Here is a 25,761-nt window from a genome sequence, read left to right as displayed (position 1 = left end):
AACGTTGTTTAACTTCGGTTTCCAAGTTAGGACCGCCTACTCTCAGGAAAGGTCGCATATAAACAAATCATTAAAATTTATTTTGATGTTTATTATAAATGGAAAGCTAATCGAAGTGGCCTAATAAAGGCGGTTGAGATATAAAATATATAGAGGAAAATCAATAATTAATTTATAACGTGATAAGATAATTGCTAAAAGCCTAAACACACTTCCGTACTGAGGGAAGGGACGGCCATTTAAAAGTCAAGGAAAGTCCAAAAAAACAATCCAAAGTCATCAAAAATTAAATCTACCCAAAAACGAGTTCAAGATTTAAGTTGAAGATAAAAACCTGTACTGCGAAAGCTCAAACCAAAATGAAGTACTTCACCAAATATGTTAAGAAAACTCCAGGTTCTACAGCGAGTATGAATACGTCTTGTCGTCAACGTCGACAGAGAAGAATTGAAGGTTTTGTTTACATACAAGAGTGGTATCTGGCCGACAGTTGGCGCTGGTGGGCACACCCGCAACCTTCATAGCGATCGCTCGCGAGTTTTTTGAGTGTGTTTTCTGTCGAGCCGCAGAGCTGCAGCTATTAAATATTCACCGGCTAAGTTAAATATTTAAAAATGATTGATAACCATATATGGAAGATAAATACAAACACTCATATTAAATAACTCCATAAAATTAAATGACTATTATACATAAACCCATTCATATTCAAGAACTCTAAAATCTGACTTCTCTACAGTGAAGTACTGCGATTACCACTACCTATTTCGGTTTTATGCAAGTACTGTATACAACACACCTGATTCTTAATTCATCCTTCAAGAAAAATTTGGGTGAAATCTTTTCCTTGAGCTGATACCTTAATCAAATCTTTTCATTTCAATTATTATTATTTAATGTCTCACCTACTCTAGAAGTTTTATTCCAGCTGTTACCAAGTTGTGGAATTATCTTCCTAATCGGGTTGTTGAATCAGTAGAACTTCAAAAGTTCAAAGTTGGAGCAAATGCTTTTTTGTTGACCAGGCGGACATGAGGCTTTTTATAGTTTATATATGACATATCTGTTTTTGACGTTGTTAATAGTTTATATATGACATATCTCTTTTGACATTACTTTTTTTAGAATGATTTATTGTTAATTTGTTCTCTTCAGTTATTTATTTCCTTATTTACTTTCCTCACTGAGCTATTTTTCCCTATTGGAGCCCCTGGGCTTATAGTATCTTGCTTTTCCAATTAGGGTTGTAGCTTGGATAGTAATAATAATAATAATACATAGACTAACCCTTCAACTTAGCAAGCACATCGAGATATCCCAATGCAAGAGATTATGACATTACTTTGTTAAAACAAAACAACACTCTAAATATCACAAATCTTGTAATTTGTATTTTTCCCAAACCCGAGTCCTTTAATTAAGTAATTGATTAAAACACAGCTAAAACTCGCCAGTTAAAAATTATAACGAGGTGTTGGTAGTTGATAATTACTGGTTGGTAGTGGGAAAGCCATCCCTCTTGCTGGTACACTGAACAGTCCCTTCGACTCCATCTGGGACTTTCATGGAAGGTGATGGCAGAAAGTTAAGTTGCAGGACTCGGGTTTGTATAGTTAGGATAAATATCAATTACTTTTAAAATTATGATTTGTTCCTAAACGTATACAAATCTTCATCCTTTAATTAGGAGACTCATCTCTAAGTAGGAGCAAGTTCCTTTTACCAATCTGGATGGCTAAAATCACCGGATTGCTCATCTCGGATTTGATAAGGTGCAGAGAATAGCATCCTAGACACCTCACAAACCACGGTCCAAAGTACCATCAGGTTCATAGCCTAAGCAACAAGGCTGTTGCAAATGAAGCTTTCTCTTCTTAGACTGGTAAGTCAGTCAGGTAAGGCATTAACAAATTGATGGGTTTGCCTAGAATAAACATTTCTAATATCAATAGAAAAGGTACTAGTTAAAAATGGGGCTTACCAGTATCTATGTTTGTCCAGCTACATATTCCAACACCTATAACCAAGGGGGAGAAGAGAGCAGAAGGGACCAGGTTCTCTTGCTATCACTCTCGACCTAGAATTATGTTGCAACTGTTATCTTAAGACGTTATAATTTTGGTCCTGTAAATGAGCTAGGGTTGATATGCTTGCTGGTAGCAATCACAGGCCTGAGTGTTTAAAGACCTGTGAGTGCACTCCACAAATAATGTGCCGTATACAGTATGTGGTCTAACACATTGATACTCCATCATATGAAAATAGGACAACTAAGAGACTATTTTGTTGGAGTGTAGAAATTGGACCACCAAAATATTTTTGTTGAAGGCAAAAGTAGCACCAACTCCTCTGATCTCACAGACATGTACCTTAACTTGTTCTGATGTGCCGAGGGATTTAGAGTGTAATGCTCTATTAAAAGTTTTCAGCAGCCCAAAAGGAGATGGTGCCACTTTCTTGCTGGTTGTTCTTGAGCAATCAGGAACTGTTGCGCTACCTCTCCAATTCTGTTGATGCAATCGTATAACAGAAGACTCACTGCTGCCATATCTATCAACATACCTCAATACTCCATCCACACCTAGGCTGTGAGACTCAATTTCTGCCAGTTGGTCACAATCCCTAGATTGCAGCAAAATGGGAATAGTTTGTCTAGATTCTGGAGCAACTGTCTTCTCGAAGATGACAGGATCAACCAGTCGTCAAGATACCCCAGAATGTGAATCCCAATCGAATGGCCCCATGCTGACACTAGGAAAATCTGTGAGAACACTTGGGGATAGTTCAAAGTGTAGGACTTTGAACTAGTACCAACTTTCTGGAGGATGAAGTGGAGGTACTTTCTGCCGAAAGGATGGATCGGTACTGTACTTGAAAATATGTGCCCTTCAGATAGACGGCATAGATTGTGCTCACCGTCTCCATCCTGAATAGTTTGTAGTACAGACTCATTCAGGGGAGAGAGATCGATGACCGGTCTTCATCCACCCCTCGCTTTCTCTATGAGAAAGAGATGGCTGTAAAAGCCCGGATACTGTACCCTTCTTGGACAACTTCTTGTGCACCTTTCTCCATCGTCACCTTCACTTTCTTCTCAAGGATAAGGGCTTTTGACAATTCCAGACGATACAACTGGAACATAATTGGAGAGCGAATGGGGGGAGGTGAGTTGATGAATGGTAGACGGTGTCTGTCCCAGAGGACTTTCACCACTCAATTCTCCGTGATGTATCGCTGCCACGTTGCCCGATAGCTTGACAGGCATTAACTCTTTTGCAGCAGCTAGAGTAGAAGCTCACTAACCAAAACAGGCCTCTTCCTCCTTTTCTACCTCTGCTCCCTCCCTTGCACGTCCTGGTTGTGCGCAAAAGGGGGTAGCCTGATCTCTGACCTTTCTTGAGGTAGAGGGTCCTGGAGCCTCATATCTTGATCTCAGCTTTGCTGTTGTCTTCTTTGGCACCACTTTGCTGGGGTGAGAAACTCTTAGGGCAGTTGATCTTGAAGAGTCACGCCCCTAGAGATCACTACCCTGTAGACGAGGGAGTCGTAACGCTACTTTCTCCACTACTAAATGGAAGTGACGAGATGTCCAGGATTAGTGCATTTATAAGTGAGTGCCACTTCCTGTCCTACCTGGCTGGAAAAGCGCGATGTTACCGCATTTCTCCTCTTCAGGACCTTGATTGCCCACTGGTGGCCTACTGATGAACTAAGAAAGTCACTGGTTTAGCCACGAGAGTATGAGATCAGTGAGTTTCTTCTTCACCTTGGGATCCAACAAATCACTAGATGAAGTGAAGAATGATAAGGTTCTCAACCAGTGGTCTATCCAGTTGATGGCCAGCAAACTCGGCAATGCTGTCAATTCCATAGCTGTGAATTTGGCAGCCAAGAAGGAAATGCCCTATTACTTTAGTCTCAGCTGTTGTGCCTGTCATGAGGACTGTTGTCACAGGATCTATAGGAAGAGGCATTGGAACAGCCTCCAACAGAATATAAAACCTCTTCTGTCGAAAGATGGGTGGAGGCAGGATCTGGGTTGACCTACCTGATCGAAATGAATTCTTAGGTCCTGTGACAAGCAAATTTACCTGAACGAGTGCATCCCATGCAGAAACCAATCACGGGAGCTCAAGGGAAGGCCTGGAGGCTTGAGAGGTACTGAAGTAATGATCAATTTCCGTCATCCCACCCTTGATCAGCTCCATGGATGCCTCTCTGAGTTTGCTCAACTCCCTGATGAGTGAGAGAACTCTGCTGGAAGGAGGTCAGCATCAGAAGGGGAACCTTCCTTCGTCCGAGATTTCTCTCCCCCGAGGAGCAGAACTGACCAGGTTGTACGAGCTCCCTCTCTACCTTTGGATGGAGACCTCTCTAGACCAAGGAATAAACCTGGTCTATACTATAAACAAATACAGTATAGACCAGGAGTAGGGATTTTGAACTTCCAAGAAGTCTCCACAGCCTTGCTGCTTTTCTCTCTCTTGCCTCCCACAAAAGAGGAGAAGCTAATCTTTTTCATCTCGGAGTGGGGCAAGGGGAGAAAGACAATGAGCAATCAGATCGCTCAGAGTGCCTCCCCTTGGAAGGGCCCTGATGAGAACTTCCTCTTCTCATCAAAGACTCTCTTCGTTCCGGGGAACGTCGCGAGTTCGTCCTAGATATTGCCTGTCTCTTTTCATCCTGCGTACTTGAGGGAGAACCTTCCCTGGAGGAACAATCCCTGTGTCTCAAGAAATCCTGTGAGACTGACCTATCTCGTGCTCAAGATGAATCTCTTGAACAAGAATGATCTCGGGTTGAAGGGCATGCCTTAGCGCTAGGCTTCTACTTAGACTTTCTGCACTCGGACACAGAAAGGTGTCTGTAATGGAACCTAAATCTCCAATAGACCCAGACTTTCGGTAGGGATTGCTCTTTTTCCAGGGAAGTGTCTCCAGGGAAGTGTCTCCGGGGAAGTCACTCAAGGGTTTAGAGTGGGCCAATCTGCAGTGTTTCCAATGAGGTGGCAGAGAATGGGAGTGAGAAACCCAAGAACAAGAAGCTTTGACTTTGGAGAACGATGTTCCCTGAGCTTTGCATCTTTATGTTTGCAAGATGAGGAGTGAGAACCCTTCTCTGTTTTTGCCTTCACAGGTGAATGCACATGAGCCAGTGCTTGTTAAGGAATGTGACCAAGAATCCAATCGCTGCTCTCCGGAGGAACTAAGCCTTCTCTGTTTTAAAATGTTTGTGTTCCTCAGCGAGTCTGTGATTGTGCTCACTTCCTAAGTTGAGGTAAGATCGTACATATGGTGCTCGTCCTCTAGGTGAGCAAGAGCGTAGTGAACATGGTCAGGGCGACCTTGCTCATGGGAATTGTCGGCAGCAAAGGCCTTGCCTTCCTGCAACTTTTCTCAACTCCATGAACTTTTGGATATACTCGAAAGAGAAACCTCATAAAGACAAGGCTGCACATAAAGCACATGTCCCTAGTGACAAACTAGGTATTTGTGCATGTGGGGACTGACAATACATTCCCTTCCCAGACTTAGGAAGTGATCGTGGAACAACTCATTTGTTCTGACTCTTCGATGTTCATGCTTGATTGGCCTTCCTGTCCTTACACACTTCCTCTGCTCTCAGGGTTGACTCTTCCAATGATGAAATGCATTTCCGATGATCAGCCTTCTTTAGACACACGAGTGGGGAAGATGTTCATAGATCTTCCACAACATGAACAGCATCACGGTTCCTAAGGCCAGCTTTCTTTGTTCATTTGGGAGTTCCAACGCATGGAGATACTGTACTGATGCGTCCGGGGAGTGTCTCCTGACAGGAGCACCTATAGCAACTCCCTGTGGAAATTACGACTTGAGGCAAGGGCATTGGCCCTTGGTCCTTGCACTTCAGCACTTTCCCTGGGAGAAGCTTTTGGTGCAATGCTACTCCTCCCAAGAAACCATGCAGAGGAATCTGGAAAGTTCTCAAGAGACTTCTCCAGATCGATCAACCTGTACTTCAGTGACGATCTCTTCTTTCTGGCAGCAGACAGCTCCTCAACCGGGAAAGAAGAAGGTGTGGGAACAGACGAAGCAAGTGACTGTGAGCGACAATGCTTCTCATTTACCATGGTAGAGGATTTAGCAGATAGGCCCTCACCAAAAAGCGGTGGTTCAGCAACATCAAGGGATACATCCAGGGGCGCCACTCCACCACTCTCCGTCGCAGCAGCAGGGCGGGAAGACTTCTGCAACCTAGCCGTAGCCAACACCTCTATAAGCTTCTCCTTTGAAGGGGTGCCATCAATAATAAGGACGGGCCACAGCACACCCAAGTCCAGGTTCTTTCGAGGGTCATCAAGTTACATCAGAAGGAGTGAGTGCTTTGGACGAGAGGCAGGGGATTATTACCTTCACTAGAGGAAAATAATACTCCTGTCATACTCAAAGAACTTCCAAAGGGAAGGGTGGTGGACTCTTTCTTCCTCTTCCCTCTAATAGTGTCCACCTTGGAGGAAGATGAGGAAGAGTGCACTGCAGCCTTCAAACTTAAAGGGAGAAAAGCCCCTGAGATCTTCTTGGACATCATTTTGGATGTACCCAAAACCGACTCCAAAAATCCATCTTTGAGTTCTTCGAGAAATCAGCATGCTGCAGCGGTGGCCACTTCCTACACTCGGGACAGCGGGATTCCTGCAAACAGATATCCCGTGCAGCAGTTACATGCTTCATTTGGGTTGACTTCTGGCTTACTCATATACAACCATAGATCTTTCTGGGCTTGCCGGGACACAGCCACGCATCCAACCATAGATCCAACAACACAACAGCAATCCAAAAACACAATCTGGAAGAAAAATTGGAACAGATATTAAATTTCAACAATGCACCAGAAAGTATGTGTACTCTACGGTAGCCAAAATCAAAGTCAGGTGGGAAAAGGAATTCCCGCCACGTGACAGCCAGCTGTGTTTACCTTGTTAAAAGCTTAAGGGGCCGATTCTAGTTTTGCAGAAGTCATACTACTATCAAAGGTCGAAGGTTTGTATTACGTACAGGTACAAAAATGTTTTAAATTGATACATTGCTACCTATTGATGTCTATCAAAACTAGTACTGTATCAAGCTTGAAAATGGAGTTTTTATGATAAAACAAAGTTTTATGAATACTTACCTGGCAGTTATATATATATATTGCTGAGTCTCTGACTGCGGCAGAATTAAATCGAAAATTGCTGCAACTGCCTTGTGGTGGTTGTGTGGTTAGATTAGATGGTTAACAACCCTTACAGGGTGGTACTTGGAATCCTTCCCATTTTCTGTTCCTCAGATTATCTTTGCCCGACCTGTCTCCTGAGGGGAGGTGGGTGGGCTTTAAAATATATATATAACTGCCAGGTAAGTATTCATAAAACTTTGTTTTATCATAAAAACTCCATTTTTATGAATAGAACTTACCTGGCAGTTATATATATGTAGCTGATTCACACATTTGGAGGAGGGAAACAGACAGAAAAAACATAGTTGGGGAAACAACAAAAGAGTTGTAGGAGAACAAACACCTTGATTCCTTACCTGCTAAGGTAGCTGACTTCAAAGGTAACTGCCTCTCTAGAGTCGCTTTCCCTTAGGAGTGTTCAGCCAGGAGTAGACCTGCTACGCTGCAAACAACTCAATCGAGTCTGTCAAAGGGGTAGGACCAACAACTTGACTAGACTTCAGAAAACTACCTTCCCATATAAAAAACCTGCAACCTTACTAAAGCTAACCATCTAACCTTGCAGAAATAGATATAAACTATCTATCTGGACTGAGGGAACCGAGGACCTCAGACAACCATAAAAAAAACACAAACCCATATACAAGTACATAAACTAAGGTTGAGTGGGGATAGTAACTCCTTTGCCTAATACAGAAGCCGCAGCTACGTATGGGCCCAAGGTATAACACTTGTCATAGTCCACTCTTACCTCTCTGAGGTAATGAGAAGCGAAGACAGAGTTGCTCCTCCAGAACGTTGCGTCCATGATCTGCTTAACTGACATATTTTTCCGGTATGCCAGCGAAGCAGCAATGGCCCTTACTTCGTGAGCCCGTACTTTTAACAGGGCGAAGTTTTCTTCCTCACAAAAGAGGTGGGCTTCCCTAATAGTTTCCCTCAGGAAAAAGGACAAAGCGTTCTTTGACAGGGGTTTTTGAGGATCCTTCACTGAACACCATAAGGAGTTGGAAGCACCCCTCACGCTCTTAGTGTGGGCCAAATAAGCCTTGAGAGCCCTAACCGGGCAGAGGAGGCTTTCCTGTTCCTGACCTACTAGATTCATGAGGTTAGGGACTTCAAAAGTCCTAGGCCAGGGTTTCGAAGGGTTCTCATTCTTGGCGAGAAAGTCGAACCTCAAGGAACAAACCGCTCCATTTAGGGTGAAGCCTACATGCTTCTCAATTGCCTGGACCTCGCTGATCCTCCTGGCAGTCGCTAGAGACAAAAGGAAGAGGGTTTTCTTAGTCACATCTCGCAGAGAAGCTTGCGAGATAGGCTCAAACTTCCTGGAGCACAAAAACTTAAGCACCACATCCAGGTTCCAAGAAGGGGGTCTTAAGTGCACCTGCTTCGTTGTCTCAAAAGACCTAATGAGGTCCTGCAAGTCCTTATTCTGAGATAACTCTAAGCCTCTATGCCTAAAGACGGTTGAGAGCATGCTCCTGTATCCTTTAATGGTAGATACAGCCAGCTTAGCATCCTGCCTGAGGTACAAAAGAAAGTCTGCAATCTGGCTCAGAGAGGTAGAGGACGAGGAAACCTTGCGCCTCCTGCACCAAGCTCTAAAGGTCTCCCACTTTGACTGGTAGACTCTTTGTGAAGAGATCCTCCTTGCCCTGGCAATAGCTTTCGCCGCTTGAGCCGAAAAGCCTCGAGATCTAACGAGCTTCTCGACAGTCTGAAGGCAGTCAGATTGAGAGCGAGGGGGTTTTGGTGAAATCTCTCGAAGTGGGGTTGTCTGAGAAGATCTGGACTTGCCGGGAGTCTTCATGGAAAGTCCATCAGTAACCCTACCACTTCGGTGAACCATTCCCTCGCAGGCCAGAATGGAGCCACTAGGGTCATTCGTCCCGAATCGAGGAGAGCGAACTTCCTGACAACCAGATTGATGATCTTGAACGGGGGAAAGGCATACATGTCCAGCCCCGTCCAATCCATCAAGAAGGCGTCCACAGCAACAGCTTCCTCGTCCGGGACTAGAGAGCAGTAGTTGGGGATCCTCTTGTTTAGACCGGAGGCAAAAAGGTCTATTACTGGTCTGCCCCACAACTTCCAGAGGCTCCGACAGACATGCGGGTTGAGAGTCCACTCTGTAGGAAGGACCTGTCCCCTCCTGCTGAGCATGTCTGCCCTGATGTTTCTCTGCCCTTGAACAAACCTTGTCAACAGCTGGGTCTCGTTCTCGTTCGCCCAGAGGAGAAGCTCTCTCGCAGTTGAGAACAGGGAGAGGGAGTGAGTTCCCCCTTGCTTCCTTATGTACGCGAGAGCTGTGGTGTTGTCGGAATTGATCTCCACAGTCTTTCCCGACACCGAGGTTTTGAAGGCCTTGAGCCCTAACAAAATGGCCATCAATTCCTTCCTGTTGATATGCCAACTGACCTGACTCCCTTCCCAAATACCTGAGACCTCTTTGTTCCCTAGTGTTGCTCCCCAGCCTGACTCGGACGCGTCTGAGAATAACACTAGGTCGGGGTTCTTCTTGAACAAGGAGATCCCTTTTCCCAACAGAGCTGGGTCCAGCCACCACATTAAAAGATCCTTGATCTCTGTTGGAATGGGAAAAGAAAAAGTGTCCTCCTGGATCTTTCTGTTCCAAACCTTTGCGAGGAAGTGTTGCAGAGGCCTTAGGTGCAGTCTCCCCAAAGGGACAAACTGCTCCAGGGAGGAAAGAGTTCCCAGCAGACTCATCCACTCCTTCGCTGAGCATTCCTGCTTCCTCAAAAAGTCTTTGACTTTGTCCAGGCACCTGGTCTGCCTCTCCTGGGAGGGAGAAGCCTGAAAAAGAACTGAATTCAGAACTATCCCCAAATAGAGAATACTCTGATTCGGCTCGGTCTGAGACTTCCCCCAGCTGACGATGAGTCCCAGGTCCTGAGTGATCGTATAAGTTTTCATTAGGTCCTCCAGACATTTCTCTTTCGACTGTGACCGGATCAGCCAGTCGTCTAAATAGAAGGAGACCCTTATCCCCTCCTGGTGTAACCAGCCTGCCACATTCGCCATAAGTCTGGTGAAAACTTGGGGAGCTGTGCTGAGACCGAAGCAAAGTGCCCTGAACTGGAAGCACTTGCCCTGGAACACAAACCTCAGATATCTCCTTGAAGACGGATGAATGGGGACGTGAAAATAAGCGCCCTGCAGGTCGAGAGAAACCATCCAGTCTCCTGGACGAACTGCAGCCAGCACTGACTGAGTCGTCTCCATGGAGAACTTTGTTTTCTCCACAAAGGCGTTCAGAGAGCTGACATCTAGGACTGGTCTCCATCCACCCGAGTTCTTGGGAACCAGAAACAAGCGATTGTAAAAGCCTGGGGAGGCGAGGTCTTGAACTGACTCTATTGCTCCCTTGACCAACATCTGGTCGACTAGCTCCAGAAGAGCCTCTCGTTTCCCCGCGTCGGTGTACTGAGCCACTAAGGCCAGGAGAGAGTCTGAGAGAGGTGGTTTCTTTAAAAAGGGGATCTTGTAACCTTCCTTGACGACTGAGAGGGACCAGGTGTCTGCCCCTCTCCTTTTCCAAGACTGCCAAAAAGGAGACAGTCTTGCCCCTACTGGTGTCTGGAGGACTTCCATCTCATTTTTTGGACCGGGGCCTAAACGCACCCCTGCTGGTCCTTGGCCCTGACTCTTGTCTTCTCCCCCTAAAATCCGCTCTCGAGGAGATCCTGCCCCGAAAGGGCTGTTGAAACTACTTCTCCTCCTTCTTCAGAGGAGCAGGAGCAACAGGTAAGGTCTTTCTAGCTGACCGAGACAAAAGGTCCTGAGTAACCTTCTGAGCCAGAGAAAGGGAGATATCTCTGACCAGAGCTTCAGGAAAAAGATGACGTGAAAAAGGGGCGTAAAGTAGCTCCGACTTCTGGGCAACAGTCACAGATCTAGAGGTGAAGGAGCACAAAAGGGCCCTCTTCTTCAAGACCCCCGCTGAGAAAAGGGAAGCCAATTCATTAGCTCTATCCCTTAGAGCTTTGTCCATGCAGGACATGATACTCGTCAGGTCCTTCGTGTCCTCCAGGAGTTCAGACTTCCTGGCCAGAGTCCCGAGAGACCAGTCCAGGAAGCTGAAAACCTCGAAATCCCTGAAAATTCCCTTGACGAAGTGATCATGCTCCGACATGGACCACATCACCTTGGCAGAGTTTAAAGCATGCCTTCTTGCCGAGTCCACAAGAGCCGAGAAGTCACCTTGGGAGGAGGAAGGCACTCCTAACCCCAAAGGTTCCCCTGTCTCATACCACATACCGGCCTTGGAAGCGAGCCGGGACGGTGGAAAAGAAAAGGTGGTCTTGACAGCTTGTCTCCGTTCCTTCATCCAATCATCCACTTTAGCAAGAGCTTTCCTGGCCGAAATTGAAAGTTTCATTTGATGAAGGCCGAAGAGTTAGTAGGTTTCTTCCTGGTAAATTAAGACTGAGGAGAACGAGGGACCGAAGGTTGAAATTCCTCCCCATAAAGTTGCAAAAGAGAGCGAGAAAGAACCTTGTAATCGCTAGAAGAGTCTGCAGGTTTTTCTTCCTCTTCCGAAATATCTTCGAGGTCCTGCTCAAGGATAACATCCCGAAGAGTTGGGCTGCCAGCAGTCTGGCAGCGAGAGCTGTTTGAATCCTGGCGCCGAGCGCCGCTAACATCCAGTCGGCGAGAGGCGGTATCGTCACGATGACGAGAAGCGGTATCGTCACAATGACGAGAGGCACTATCGTCACGATGACGAGAAACGGAAGCGTCCTGAAGATGCAGGCTGCCGTCGCCTTGAAAATGTTATTTTCATTAGTAAAATAAATTTTTGAATATACTTACCCGATAATCATGTAGCTGTCAACTCTGTTGCCCGACAGAAATCTACGGTCGGGATACGCCAGCGATCGCTATTCAGGTGGGGGTGTACACAACAGCGCCATCTGTGGTCAGGTACTCTAGTACTTCTTGTCAACACCACCTCAATTTTTTCCTCGGTCCACTGGTTCTCTATGGGGAGGAAGGGTGGGTCAATTAAATCATGATTATCGGGTAAGTATATTCAAAAATTTATTTTACTAATGAAAATAACATTTTTCAATATTAATCTTACCCGATAATCATGTAGCTGATTCACACCCAGGGTGGTGGGTGAAAACCAGTGTACATGTTAATCAAGAAGCTAAGTATCCCGTATTTTATTTTATTAGTTATTCAAAAATAACATAAAATAAATAAGTACCTGGTAAGGAAGACGACTTGAACCATTACTCTGCCTTTATTAAGTACGTCTTCCTTACTGAGCGTAGCGGTCCTCTTAGGATGCTGAACGACTCTTAGGTGCTGAAGTATAAAGGGCTGCAACCCATACTAAAGGACCTCATCACAACCTTTAACCTCGGCGCTTCTCAAGAAAGAATTGACCACCCGCCAAATCAACAAGGATGTGGAAGGCTTCTTAGCCGACCGTACAACCCATAAAAAGTATTCAAGAGAAAGGTTAAAAAGGTTATGGGATTATGGGAATGTAGTGGCTGAGCCCCCGCCTACTACTGCATTCGTTGCTACGAATGGTCCCAGGGTGTAGCAGTTCTCGTAAAGAGACTGGACATCTTTGAGATAGAATGATGCGAACACTGACTTGCTTCTCCAATAGGTTGCATCCATAACACTCTGCAGAGAACGGTTCTGTTTGAGGGCCACTGAAGTAGCCACAGCTCTCACTTCATGTGTCCTTACCTTCAGCAAAGCAAGGTCTTCTTCCTTCAGATGAGAATGTGCTTCCCTAATCAGGAGCCTGAATAGGTAAGAAACTGAGTTCTTAGACCTTGGAAGAGAAGGCTTCTTGATAGCACACCATAAGGCTTCTGATTGTCCTCGTAAAGGTTATGACCTTTTTAGATAGTACCTAAGAGCTCTAACTGGGCAAAGTACTCTCTCCAGTTCGTCCCCCACCAAGTTGGACAGGCTTGGGATCTCGAACGACTTAGGCCAAGGACGTGAAGGAAGCTCGTTTTAGCAAAAAACCGAGCTGCAAGGAACATGTAGCCGTTTCAGATGTGAAAACTATGTTCCTGCTGAAGGCGTGGATCTCACTTACTCTTTTAGCTGTTGTCAAGCACACGAGGAAAAGAGTTTTTAATGTGAGGTCCTTAAAAGAGGCTGATTGGAGAGGTTCAAATCTTGATGACATAAGGAACCTTAGGACCACGTCTAGATTCCAGCCTGGAGTGGACAAACGACGTTCCTTTGAGGTCTTAAAAGACCTAAGGGGGTCCTGTAGATCTTTGTTGGTGGAAAGATCCAAGCCTCTGTGGCGGAAAACCGCTGCCAACATACTTCTGTAACCCTTAATCGTAGGAGCTGAAAGGGATCTTACGTTCCTTAGATGTAACAGGAAGTCAGCAATCTGGGTTACAGTGGTACTGGATGAGGAAACTGCATTGGCCTTGTACCAGCTTCGGAAGACTTCCCCTTTAGACTGATAGACTCTGAGAGTGGATGTCCTCCTTGCTCTGGCAATCGCTCTGGCTGCCTCCTTCGAAAAGCCCCTAGCTCTTGAGAGTCTTTCGAAAGTCTGAAGGCAGTCAGACGAAGATCGTGGAGGTTTGGATGTACCTTCTTTACGTGAGGTAGACGTAGAAGGTCCACTCCCAGAGGAAGAGTCCTGGGAATGTCGACCAGCCATTGCAGTACCTCTATGAACCATTCTCTCGCGGGCCAGAGCGGAGCCAACCAACGTCAGCCGTGTCCCTTTGCGAGAGGCGAACTTCTGAAGTACCCTGTTGACAATCTTGAACGGCGGGAATGCATACAGGTCGAGATGGGACCAATCCAGCAGAAAAGCATCCACGTGAACTGCTGCTGGGTCTGGAATCGGAGAACAATACAACGGGAGCCTCTAGGTTATCGAGGTAGCGAACAGATCTATGGTTGGCTGACCCCACAGGGCCCAAAGTCTGCTGCCAACATTCTTGTGAAGGGTCCACTCTGTGAGGATGACCTGACCCTTCCGGCTAAGGCGATCTGCCATGACATTCATATCGCCCTGAATGAACCTCGTTACCAGCGTGAGCTTTCGATCTTTTAACCAGATGAGGAGGTCCCTTGCGATCTAGAACAACTTCCACGAATGAGTCCCTCCCTGCTTGGAGATGTAAGCCAAGGCTGTGGTGTTGTCAGAGTCCACCTCCACCACCTTGTTAAGCTGGAGGGACTTGAAGTTTATCAAGGCCAGATGAACCGCCAACAGCTCCTTGCAATAGATGTGAAGTGTCCTTAGCTTCTGATTCCATGTTCCCGAGCATTCCTGTCCGTCCAAAGTCGCACCCCAGCCCGTGTCTGATGCGTCAGAGAAGAGACGGCGGTCGGGTTTCTGAACAGCCAAAGGTAGACTTCCTTGAGAAGAAAGCTGTTCTTTCACCACGTGAGAGTAGACCTCCTCTCTTCGGAAACAGGAACTGAGATCGTCTCTAGCGTCATGTCCTTTATCCAGTGAGCCGCTAGATGATACTGAAGGGGGGGAGGTGGGGTCTCCCTAACTCGATGAACAGGGCCAGCGATGAAAGTGTCCCTGTTAGACTCATCCACTACCTGACTGAGCATCGGTTCCTTCTCAGCATGCTCTGGATGCAATCTAGGGCTTAGTATATCTTTGGGGCCGACGGAAAAGCCCGAAAAGCTCGACTCTGAAGATCCATACCCAGGTAGACAATGGTCTGGGATGGGACGAGCTGGGACTCCTCAAAATTGACCAGGAGGCCCAGTTCCTTGGTCAGATCCATAGTCCATCTGAGAATCTCCAGACAGCGACGACTTGTGGGAGCTCTTAAAAGCTAGTCGTCTGACGGAGCCGGACACAAGATCATGGTACTGCTGCACAGTCTGTGAACTGTCAACCATGGGGAAGCGAGGAAGTACAGTGACAACCCGAAGCTGTCTAGACTGTCTGGGTCGTACAGACAACTCCTTATCGGGTTGCTGAGGTTGCCGCACTGCGTCACAACAAGTCACTTCTGCTGGTTGTTGAACGTCTTCCCAGTGACACACTGACTCCGTAAACAAAAAATCCTCTAACAAGGACTAAGCTTGGACTGCATGTCTTGCAACACAGCTCAAGGTCTATGGGAGCAGGTGTGGTAACAGACGGGGTTAGCGACTGAAGTGGAACCATTACCCTCCCTGGAAGCATGCTATGCTTAAATAAAAGTCCATAGGAGGCTAAGCAGCTAAAGGCTCCTCTCCAAATGACAGAGTCCTCAAGGGAAAATCAGAAGGAGGGAGAATAGCACTTTCTCATCTACAGGAACCATATCCGAGAAAAGCTAAGTTCTCTCAGTGAGGGTTTCACTGGTGCAAAAGCAGCAGACTAGAAGGCAACGTTATGAAACTGCTTGACAGTCTAGTGAGTTGGCAACAACCAAAGATGTGTGACTGAGAAGCATGCGGTAAGGTATGCAGAGCATGCTGTATGCAGAGCATGCTGTATGTAGAGCATGCTGTATGTAGAGCATGCTGTAAGGAAAGCAGAGCATGTTGCATGGCGTGCGGCTTATGCTGCATGGGATGAGGCTCATGCTGCATGGGATGAGGCTCATGCTGCATGGTATGAGACTCATGCTGCATGGGATGAGGCTCAAGCTGCAAGGGATGAGGCTTATGCCGCATGCGTTGAGGTACTTCACCTCAGGAAAGGGAAACTTGCCCTGTTGGCAACACTGCATTACTTCATGCATGCTTGCATGGGGTTTTAATATCAACATAATATTTACATTACATTCATAACTCATGATTCATTTTTGTTTTGAAGATATTTTTGCCATATTTTTGCGATTTTGTTAAAAATATATTGCAAGAAATACATATATATTTTTTTTAAGTAATACGAATAACCTCCATTATCATAATGTTTGTGTAGGCATACATGTATATGTTTTACAAATGCAAGTTATGAAAGTAATGAGGTGTTATTATTGTCATTTGTTATTTCATTAATGACATAATATTGTCTTCAGAGTGCCACCTAGCCACCAACAATAAATGCCCCCCCAAAATTTATATTGGCCCTGAAGTGGCCCCCCCACTTTCAGAGTCCTAGAATCGCCACTGCGCAAGAGTTGAGGTTGCTGCCTCAAGGATGGTGGAGGTTGCCGCAACGCAAGAGGTTGCTGCATAGCGCTGGTATCTGGCAACTCCCAATGCGGCAGCTCACGCGTGGAGGTAGGTTGAGGAACCTCAACATCATACGTCTGGCAGGGTGGACTGCGCAGAGGTGGAGTTGAGGTTGCTGCCTCGAGGATGGTGGAGGTTGTCGCACCGCAAGAGGTTGCTGCCTCGAGGATGGAGGAGGTAGTCGCAACGCAAGAGGCTCCTACCTCAAGGGTAGAGGAGGTTGCTGCAAAGCATAAGGCTCCTGCCTCAAGTGTTGAGGAGGTTGCCGCGTGGCAAGAGGCTCCTGCCTCAATGAAAGTGGAGGTTGCTGCACAGAGCTGGTATCTGGCAACTCCCAATGCGGCAGCTCACGCATGGAGGTAGTTTGAGGAACCTCAACATCATACGTCTGGCAGGCTGGACTGCGTAGAGGTGGAGGAGCGCTCGCAGGAGGAGGTGTGTTAACCTTCTCTGCCTGAAACTCCTGCATCAACACCGCAAGCTGAGACTGCATTGTCAGCAGCATAGACCACTAGAGTTTAAGAAAGACAACAACAAACGGAGCTACTGTCCGTTGAAACTGAGGGTCTAAAACAGCTGGTGCGGCAACAGACGGAGTTACTGTCTGTTGCGATACCACCTTGCCTCTCTGGGAGGTGTGCAGTTGTCGTACTGCAGCAAGTCCGAACTGACCCAGTGCTAATGGCACCACCTAGGAGTTGGACTTGCGCGGAAGGGACCGACTTGCAAGATTTGGTCTATGGTTTCTGCGAGAAACCTCTTCCGCAGACGAGGAATAAATGGGCTCTCTCGTCTTTGTGTGGGTGGGGTGATCACGTCGGCTACGTGAGTTGGTTACACCCGAAACCACGGAGGGAAACGTCTGTTCGTCGATCAAGGCCTGCTGAACCCATAAGTCCTTCGACATTACTTCTCCCCTGGGCTTGGGAGCTTGTAAGAGGTCCCAGACTAGGCGAACAACTGGCACGAACAGACGAACCCTCGAACGCAACACTGTAACACTATGCGCTTATCACTTTATCACTTTTGATTTTCTGTTTGCACTTATTTCACTGAAATCGAAACTTTAAGTGGTTTGTACCTGAAACACGCAATTCTATCCTTCATTAAAAGTTAGTAATTGCGAAAACAGTATTACAATGTAACAGAAAAACATAATGAAAGATAAATAATTCAGTGGCTGGAAAAGAGACTAAACACTAGATCAAATAAACTACGTTTAAAATCTCTCACGGCATAAAGCCTGAGAACAAGAAGAAAACTCTAGAAACGTTTACCTTCTTCCCCTAAAGAGACTAGGGAGAAGAGCAAAAACGATAACAACGTTACCCGCTTGAACGAAACGTTTATCCTCCTCTCTCTCCCTCCGTCTCTATCTCTCTCTCTCTCTCTCTCTTGACTTAGCACCTGAGAGAAGAGCCCAATTATATATATCGTTAAAACATATTATTGTTAAAGGAAAAAAACTGAAAGGTTTCCCAAATAAAAAGTTCCTTTATTAGAATTAAAACCATTTAAGCTAAGAAAGAATGAACAAAACGCTAGAATCGGTTTACTCTTACTGCAACGTGACACCGTGATAGACTCTCTCTCTATCGTAACGATAGAGCGCAAGTTGAACGTTCTGAACGTCAACAACTGCAGAGACAAAACAAAACGTTAGTTCAACTTTGAAAACAGTACAAGACTATCAAAGAAATTCTTTCAAAAACATTAAAATAGCATAATATGTTAACAGGTAAAAACGAAATGACGGGCTCAATGTTAATTAACTTCGGTTCCAAGAAAAGACCGCCTACTATTAGGAAAGGTCGAATATAAACAAATATAAAAATTAATTTTAATAAGTTTATAATAAAAGGAAGTTAATCAAAGAGGCCTATAAAAGGCGGAGAGATATAAAATAAATCTATAACTTTGTTAAGCAAAATTAAGAGAGTCTATACTCTCTTCGACACCAACACTTCCGTCTAAGGGAAGGGTCGGCCATTTAAAAGTGAAAGAGAGTTCATACTCTCTTCGTACCAAAATTAAATAAAAAATTAAATCAAATTAATTCCAAAAACTTGCTAAGCTAATGATATAGCTTCCTGAATAGCGAAGGCTAAACTCTAGAGCAAATACATCACCAAATCGTGAGCAATAACTCCAGAATCAACAGCGTATCCATGTAGGTCTAGCCGGAGGCACGACAGAGGAAAAATTGAGGTGGTGTTGACAAGAAGTACTAGAGTACCTGACCACAGATGGCGCTGTTGTGTACACCCCCACCTGAATAGCGATCGCTGGCGTATCCCGACCGTAGATTTCTGTCGGGCAACAGAGTTGACAGCTACATGATTATCGGGTAAGATTAATATTGAAAAATGCAGACTGCATTCATCCTGTTTCCTAAGAAACGAGGAAGTAACGTCCAGGCGTTTCGAAAGGGAAACGGAATCGTCACAGCGCCGAGAACGAGAGGCAGTATCGTCCTGGCGGCGGGAGAGGGGGGAAGGAAATTCCTGGCAGCGTGCCGATGAAGAGGGTGTACGTTGTCGTACGGCCGACGAAGTGCGCAGAGGTTTCTTGGGAGAGATACTAAAATCTCTCTTAGAAGAAGATCTCTTAACAGGCAAAGAGACGTCCTTACGTCTGACGGACTGAGAAGGGTGTCTGAAAGCTTTAACTAACGATGAAAGTTGTTCCTGCATAACAACCATGAAAGCTTTAGCAACCTCCGCTGGCTCTCGCGGTGCCGAAGACGGCAGTTGTCGTACGGCTTGACTAGGAGCGCTGGCAGAAGAAGCAGGGAGTCTAGCAGGATTAACTGGGCTAAGGACTCTCTGTTTCACCCTTTTAACAGGAACATCGAAATCGTCTTCCGAAGGAACAGGGTCTCTGCTACTCGAACCGGGAGAGGGAGAGTGAGACTGCCCGTCCTGGTTCCACCCTCTCTTCATTAGTCTTGATTCGTAACGCCTGTTACGTCTGGGAGAACGATCAGGCGAAGACACAAACGTATCCGACACGCCTTTCCTACGGCGGTCAAGAGCAGCCTGGGAGATCGCAACAGGACTGTCTGAGGCGACGACTGACCGAGGATAAGCACCTCTCACCCCCTTTCGGCTTTCGACGTACCTTCTCCCTTGGTCCTGGGAGCTTGGTAGAGGTCTAGACCTAGGGGTATGACAGATTCGATCAGTCGCCACCTCCACTGCACTTTCACAAGCACTAATTTCACCTACACCCTTACCTTTAAAGGCCTCCAACTGTGCTTAAATGGCCTCCAATTCAGCAGCTAATTTAGCATACCCAGGGTCATCCGTAGGCACAGGTCCTGTAGAAGGGGCAGGAGTCACTACATTTGGGGAAGGAATACCTTCCAAAGGGGTTACAAGCAAAGGGTCAATAGATAAATCTAAGCTAGGCTCACTAGCAGACTTTGACTTTGATTTAGCTCTTCTAACTCTATCAATCTCAAGTTTGCGCACATAGCGCTGCATAGCTAACCAATCATTATCACTTAAAACCTCGAATTCCTTGCACTTATTATCTAAAGCACATTCAAACCCCCTGCAACCCATACAGATAGTGTGAGGGTCAACCGAAAGTTTCGGCAACCTCACCTTGCAAATATCATTCGCACAAACACGATAATGAATTTTCTCACTCATGATAATAAAGGAAAAAAGACAATAAACAAAAACAACACGATTGCCAAATCCCAACACAGTGTACTTCACCAAAAACGAAGTCCAAAAAGGCGATGAAGGGAAAGCGATCCGAAAAACTCTGAAAGGCGGACCAACGATGCTGTCGATCCGGCCGGCAGAGATAATCTGAGGAACAGAAAATGGGAATGATTCCAAGTACCACCCTGTAAGGGTTGTTAACCATCTAACCACACAACCACCACAAGGCGGTTGCCGCGATTTTCGATTTAATTCTGCCGCAGTCAGAGACTCAGCTATATATATATAACTGCCAGGTTAGTTCTATTCATAAAATTAAATCATTCTAACACAGTGATGCCAAATTCTATAAATCTGTTCACAAAACTACACTTACTAAAGTAGTTGGCCAATTTGAGAACAATGAAGAAACAGCTTCTGAGTGCATCATCTTTTCTCTGATTCTTTTAGCATACTCTTATGTACAGGGCTATGTAGCTATGAACAGTTTCTGAAAAGTAAGGAAAAAACTTTAAATCAAATATTATCTTACAGGCAAAGAACTGTACAGTCTAAGCATTCTATATTTGATAATTAAAAGTTTTTTACAAGATATGGAAAATTATTACATAACAGATTTTGATCAAAGTGAAAAATGACAAATTCGTAGACAATTTGTATTTTTCCTAACTATACAAACCTTAGCTATTAAAAGTGGGTAATTACTTTCGCGTAGCTGAAAGGGCGAGCCATAAAATTTTAACGAGGGATTATTACCCCACCGCTAGTTAGTGGGGGGTAGGGAGGGTAGCTAGCTACCCTCCCCCCTCACACACCTGTGTTGTAGCTCCACTTTTGCTTAGAGGTAGGACTTCATGGGGGACAGGGCTGGCGGCCAAGTTTGATTAAATAGCTAAGGTTTGTATAGGTAGGAAAAATACAAATTATCTACAAATTTGTCTTTTGTTCCATAATTGGAATACAAACCACACTATTTAAAGTGGGTGACTTAACCCTTAGGAAGGGTGGAACAAGTCCCAGCCATACTGGCTTTTGGCTTTGCACGGGGACTCATTATCTGAGTGTGTCAGCACTCAACAATAAAGAGTCCCTGCACCTCGCTCGCACCTTGCTAAGCAAGGGCTGCGGCCTACGTAAGATGTGTGTGAAGGAATATGTGCGACTCGTCCTAGGAAGTTGACCTGAAGTTCTTTAGATGAAAACTTAAGGCTAAGACTCTCCAAATACCACCTCGTCAGGGTATGGGGACGCGACAGTATTAACTTAATACTAGGAACACAAGGGAACATGGTTTACCTGCAGAGGTTTGAGATCAGCTGTGCAGAGAACCCAGGATGCTGCTTTCCCCAAGAGAGGGGAGGATGAAGAAAAGAATAAGGGCCAGGCATACCTTTTCATTCATGCAGACTAAAACCGGGTAACAATGCCCTCAACCCTCTGCTACTTGTCCATTAAGGAGCCTGAGGTTTAAACCAGCTGTTGTGCAGCCACCACAGGGCCAAAAGAGAACGTATCGAGCCTCCTGTGGGTCACGTCTTGCAGGTAGTGGGCTTTGAAGGTCGTTTGATGCTCCCACACCGCTGCTTGCAGAACCTGCGTCACTGAGAAGTTTTTCTTGAAGGCCAGGGAGGTAGCTACTCCCCTGACATCATGAGTTCTAGGGCAACGTGATGGAGGAGGGTCAAGATTCAGGGACAGATGGATGGCCTTGCGAATCCATGCTGAGATGGTGTTCTTGGTAACCCTCCTCTTCGTTCTCCCAGAGCTGACAAACAAAGCTTGCACTTGGGGACGAACTGCAGCTGTTCTCTTCAGGTATAGCCTCAGACTCCTTACTGGGCACAGTAGGAGATGGTCTGGGTCATCTGTTACGGAGCAAAGACTCGAAATCCGGAAGGAGTCGAAGCGAGGGTCCAGCACTCCCGGATTCTGAGTCTTAACAATAAACTCAGGGACGAAGCTGAACGTTACCTCCCCCCATCCCCTTGAATGGGCGATGTCATACGAGAGACCATGAAGTTCACTAACTCGCTTGGCTGACGCCAAAGCTAGTAGGAACACCGTCTTCCAAGTCAGGTGGCGATCTGAAGTCTGGCATAATGGTTCATAAGGAGGTCTCTTAAGAGACCTGAGGACTCGAACTACGTTCCATGGAGGAGGTCTCACTTCCGACTGAGGGCAGGTAAGTTCATAACTACGTATGAGTAAGGAAAGTTCTAGCCAAGAAGAAATGTCCACTCCTTTGAGCCTGAAGGCAAGACTTAAGGCTGAGCGATAGCCTTTCACTGCCGAGACTGAAAGGCACATTTCTTCTCGCAAATACACGAAGAACTCTGCTATTGCTGGAATAGTGGCATCGAGTGGAGAGATACCCCTTCCACGACACCAACCACAGAAAACTCTCCACTTCGCCTGGTAGACTCCTGCAGATGACTTTCGCAGGTGTCCAGACATCCTTTCCGCAACTTGTTGCAAAAATCCTCTCTCTGCGAGGAGATGCTGGATAGTCTCCAGGTGTGAAGCCGAAGCGAAGCTACGGCTTAGTGAAAGATGCTGCCGTGTTACAATTCCAACAACTTTATAGCATTTTTCTGCAAATTAATATTAAGGTATACTGTAAAAATTATTCCTTTATCTTCCCCGCCACATTCTTGCCCTTGAAGTGCCAAATTTGCAGCAAACATGAGGGCAAGATCTATGAATTGCTTAGGTAAATATTCCTGAATAGGCCTTTGTTTCATTACGTGCTTAAGGACGTTTTTCTCTCAGCCAATGATTGGTTCTCAATACTCTAGTAAAACATATCACCGAAATAATGACCCACATCAGAACAGAGAAGCAATGAGATGTTTATTTGTAAGCAAAGCAACCCATGGAACAGTAAAGACCATTTGGGGGACGTGATATAAGCTACTGTACTCCATAGGTAATTATGATATTTCAATAGTGACTCACGAGGATGGCATACGAAGCACAAAAATGTACCGCCTGCCAGAACAGAAAGAAATTAAATAATCTTTGTCTGCGAGCAAAGGAATCCATGGCAGAAGCAAAACCTCCTCTTATTCTCACAGTAAACATGGCACTTATGTGATGAGAATGTAGCAGGAAGTTTAAAGGAATTGTTTGTTCACTATCTCTAGATATTAATTTGTGGGAAAAACATTATAGTACTTAAAAAAGTTCTAATGTTGATGCAACAATTATACAAATTACAGTGGAAGAGAGTTATAGCTTAAAAAATTCTGAAAATTTTATGTATTCGGAAATTTTATTGGCATTTCAAAAATAACCATAGTAAAACTGGCATTTCAACAATGGAATGGAGGGGGGGACTTAAATATTAGTAGGAAGTGGGGTCACATTTCAAAAAATAACTTGAGAAAATAAGTGACAGCATATCTACCTAATCTAACTTATCCTAATCTAACCTACTAACATTACCCTACTAGGGGTGCATGTAGTTGGTTGGGACAGGAATAAACTTAAATGGGAAAAATGCTGTCTATCTTTGTCTGATGTAAAATTTCAAAAGTTAACTGAAAAAAAAAAACTTTCTAAAAGAGAAACAAACACAAGAACACCCCTTAACCTAAGGTTCCCAACCTAACCTAAGCTAGGAATCGTATCCTTAACAAGTGTATATCATAATTCACACAAAGATAAACATTTTCCTCATGAAGACAGTCCATTTGAAGAGTAATAAGAAATTTAATAGGGTGAAATTTAATGTCTGTCACAACGTACAACATTCACCCCCAACTTCTACTCAATATTTTCCAACATAACCGAAAATATAAAAATTTACGGTGCGTCCCCCAGTATGCAAACTACCAAAAGAGCTGTAAATTTCTGTTTGAGTCGTTTCCCGTACTGTTAGACAAATAAATTGTCGCTATACAAATATACGGAGCCTTTGTATATCAGCGGCCAATTCCTAATGCATTGATTAAAAAATGAACCTAAACTTTCCCAGCTAACTTAACCTACAAGCCGTGTCCTTACTAACATACCTAACAGGGGGGTGGGGAACGCCCCCTGCGACCCCCCCTTACACTGCCGTATTCTGATTTAGCCACAATAATATACACAGGTGGCCACTATCCTACATACACCCCAAATATACAAAGGCTTCTGGTTTACATTACCAAAGAATTCGTAAAAAAATTAACCAGCATAATTCAATATATATATCTACTAGAACATTAGTTTGTGCCCTATAACCAAGAGCCGGGTTATAGGTTATAATCATGGCACTGCCAAATCAAAATATGTTTTTGTTTGAATCAGAGGCTAAGCAGATTTCAAAAGTTTAGATATTCATAAAAATCTATTCGGGGAAACGTATTCAAATTATAGCCAAACAACCTAGGAAGTTAATAAGGACCTGGTTGACAGTAGTTGTGCTCCTCGTTGCTCTCTCCACAACACGCTAAACAGCGTCAGACTAACCCGTCAGTGACTAATTGTTGTGGGCACACCACTAGAAGAAAATTCATTTTCAAATAATATATCATTACTTGCTCAGCTACAACCCTAGTTGGAAAAGCAGGATACTATAAGCCCAGGGGCTCCAAAAGGGAAAAATGAAGTATTTTAAGAAGAATAATAACATTCAAATAAAAATCTCTGATATAAACTATAAAAACTTTAACAAAAACAAGAAGAGAAATTAGATAGAGTAATGTACTCGAGTGTACCCTTAAGCAAGAGTACTCTAACTCAAGACAGTGGAAGATCATGGTACAGAGGCCAAGACACTACCCAAGACTAGAGAACAATGGTTTGATTTTGGAGTGTCCTTCTCCTAGAAGAGCTGCTTACTACAGTTAAAGAGCCTCTTCTACCCTTACTTACTTTTACTTTTAAGGGTTTATTTCTCGCCCTCCATCAGACATCAAGAGTCTGTTCAGGCGGGTCTTGATGTGTGAAAATAATTTCTTTCCCGTTTATATTTTACTCTGTATCTTTTCAGTTATTCGCTAGCATTTGTATCCAGGCTTAATAGTTTTCTGATCACTATTATAACACTTTCCAAAGAGACAAGTCTTCAGGGTTTTCTTGAAAGCTGCCACATTTTTGCTATTCTTGACATCAAGTGGAAGGTCGTTGAAGAGTCTCGGTGCAGCACAACAAAAAGTTCTTCCTCCTATTGCATGATTCACACTAATTTCAAATAGTCTATATGGGTCATCAGCATGTCTAACTCTTACAGCAGCGCTAGTAGCTTGAGGGTAGGGGACCAGGTAATCACGAAGATATTTAGGCTTATCACTTGTGAGTGCCTTGTGAGTTAACAAATAAATCTTAAATTCAATTCTAGCCTTAACAGGTAACCAATGTAGATCGATCAGTGCAGGAGTTATTCTCTCCCGAAATTTAATGCCTTTTATCAGTCTAGCCACCCGGTTTTGCACATTTTGAAGCTTTCTTAGAAGTGTATTGGGCAATTTATAGTACAGAGAATTGCAATAACCAAGCCTTGATATTACGTGACTCATCACTAAAATTTTTGTACTGCCCCCTGTTAAATATTTTCTAATAAATGCTATGTTTGGGTAAAGAAGAATTATTGTTTGATAATTTTAGTGTTGTCATGTGTACGAGGACAGAGGAGAGTATATAAAGAATAGGCCAGACTATTCGGTGTATGTGTAGGCAAAGATAAGATGAATCGTAACCAGAGAGAAGGATCCAATATAGTACTGTCTGACCAGTCAAA

Source organism: Palaemon carinicauda, chromosome 13 (assembly GCF_036898095.1).
Source record: "Palaemon carinicauda isolate YSFRI2023 chromosome 13, ASM3689809v2, whole genome shotgun sequence".
Classification (NCBI taxonomy): domain Eukaryota; kingdom Metazoa; phylum Arthropoda; class Malacostraca; order Decapoda; family Palaemonidae; genus Palaemon; species Palaemon carinicauda.
The sequence above is the reverse complement of the archived record's forward strand: the minus strand, read 5'-3'. Positions refer to the sequence as shown.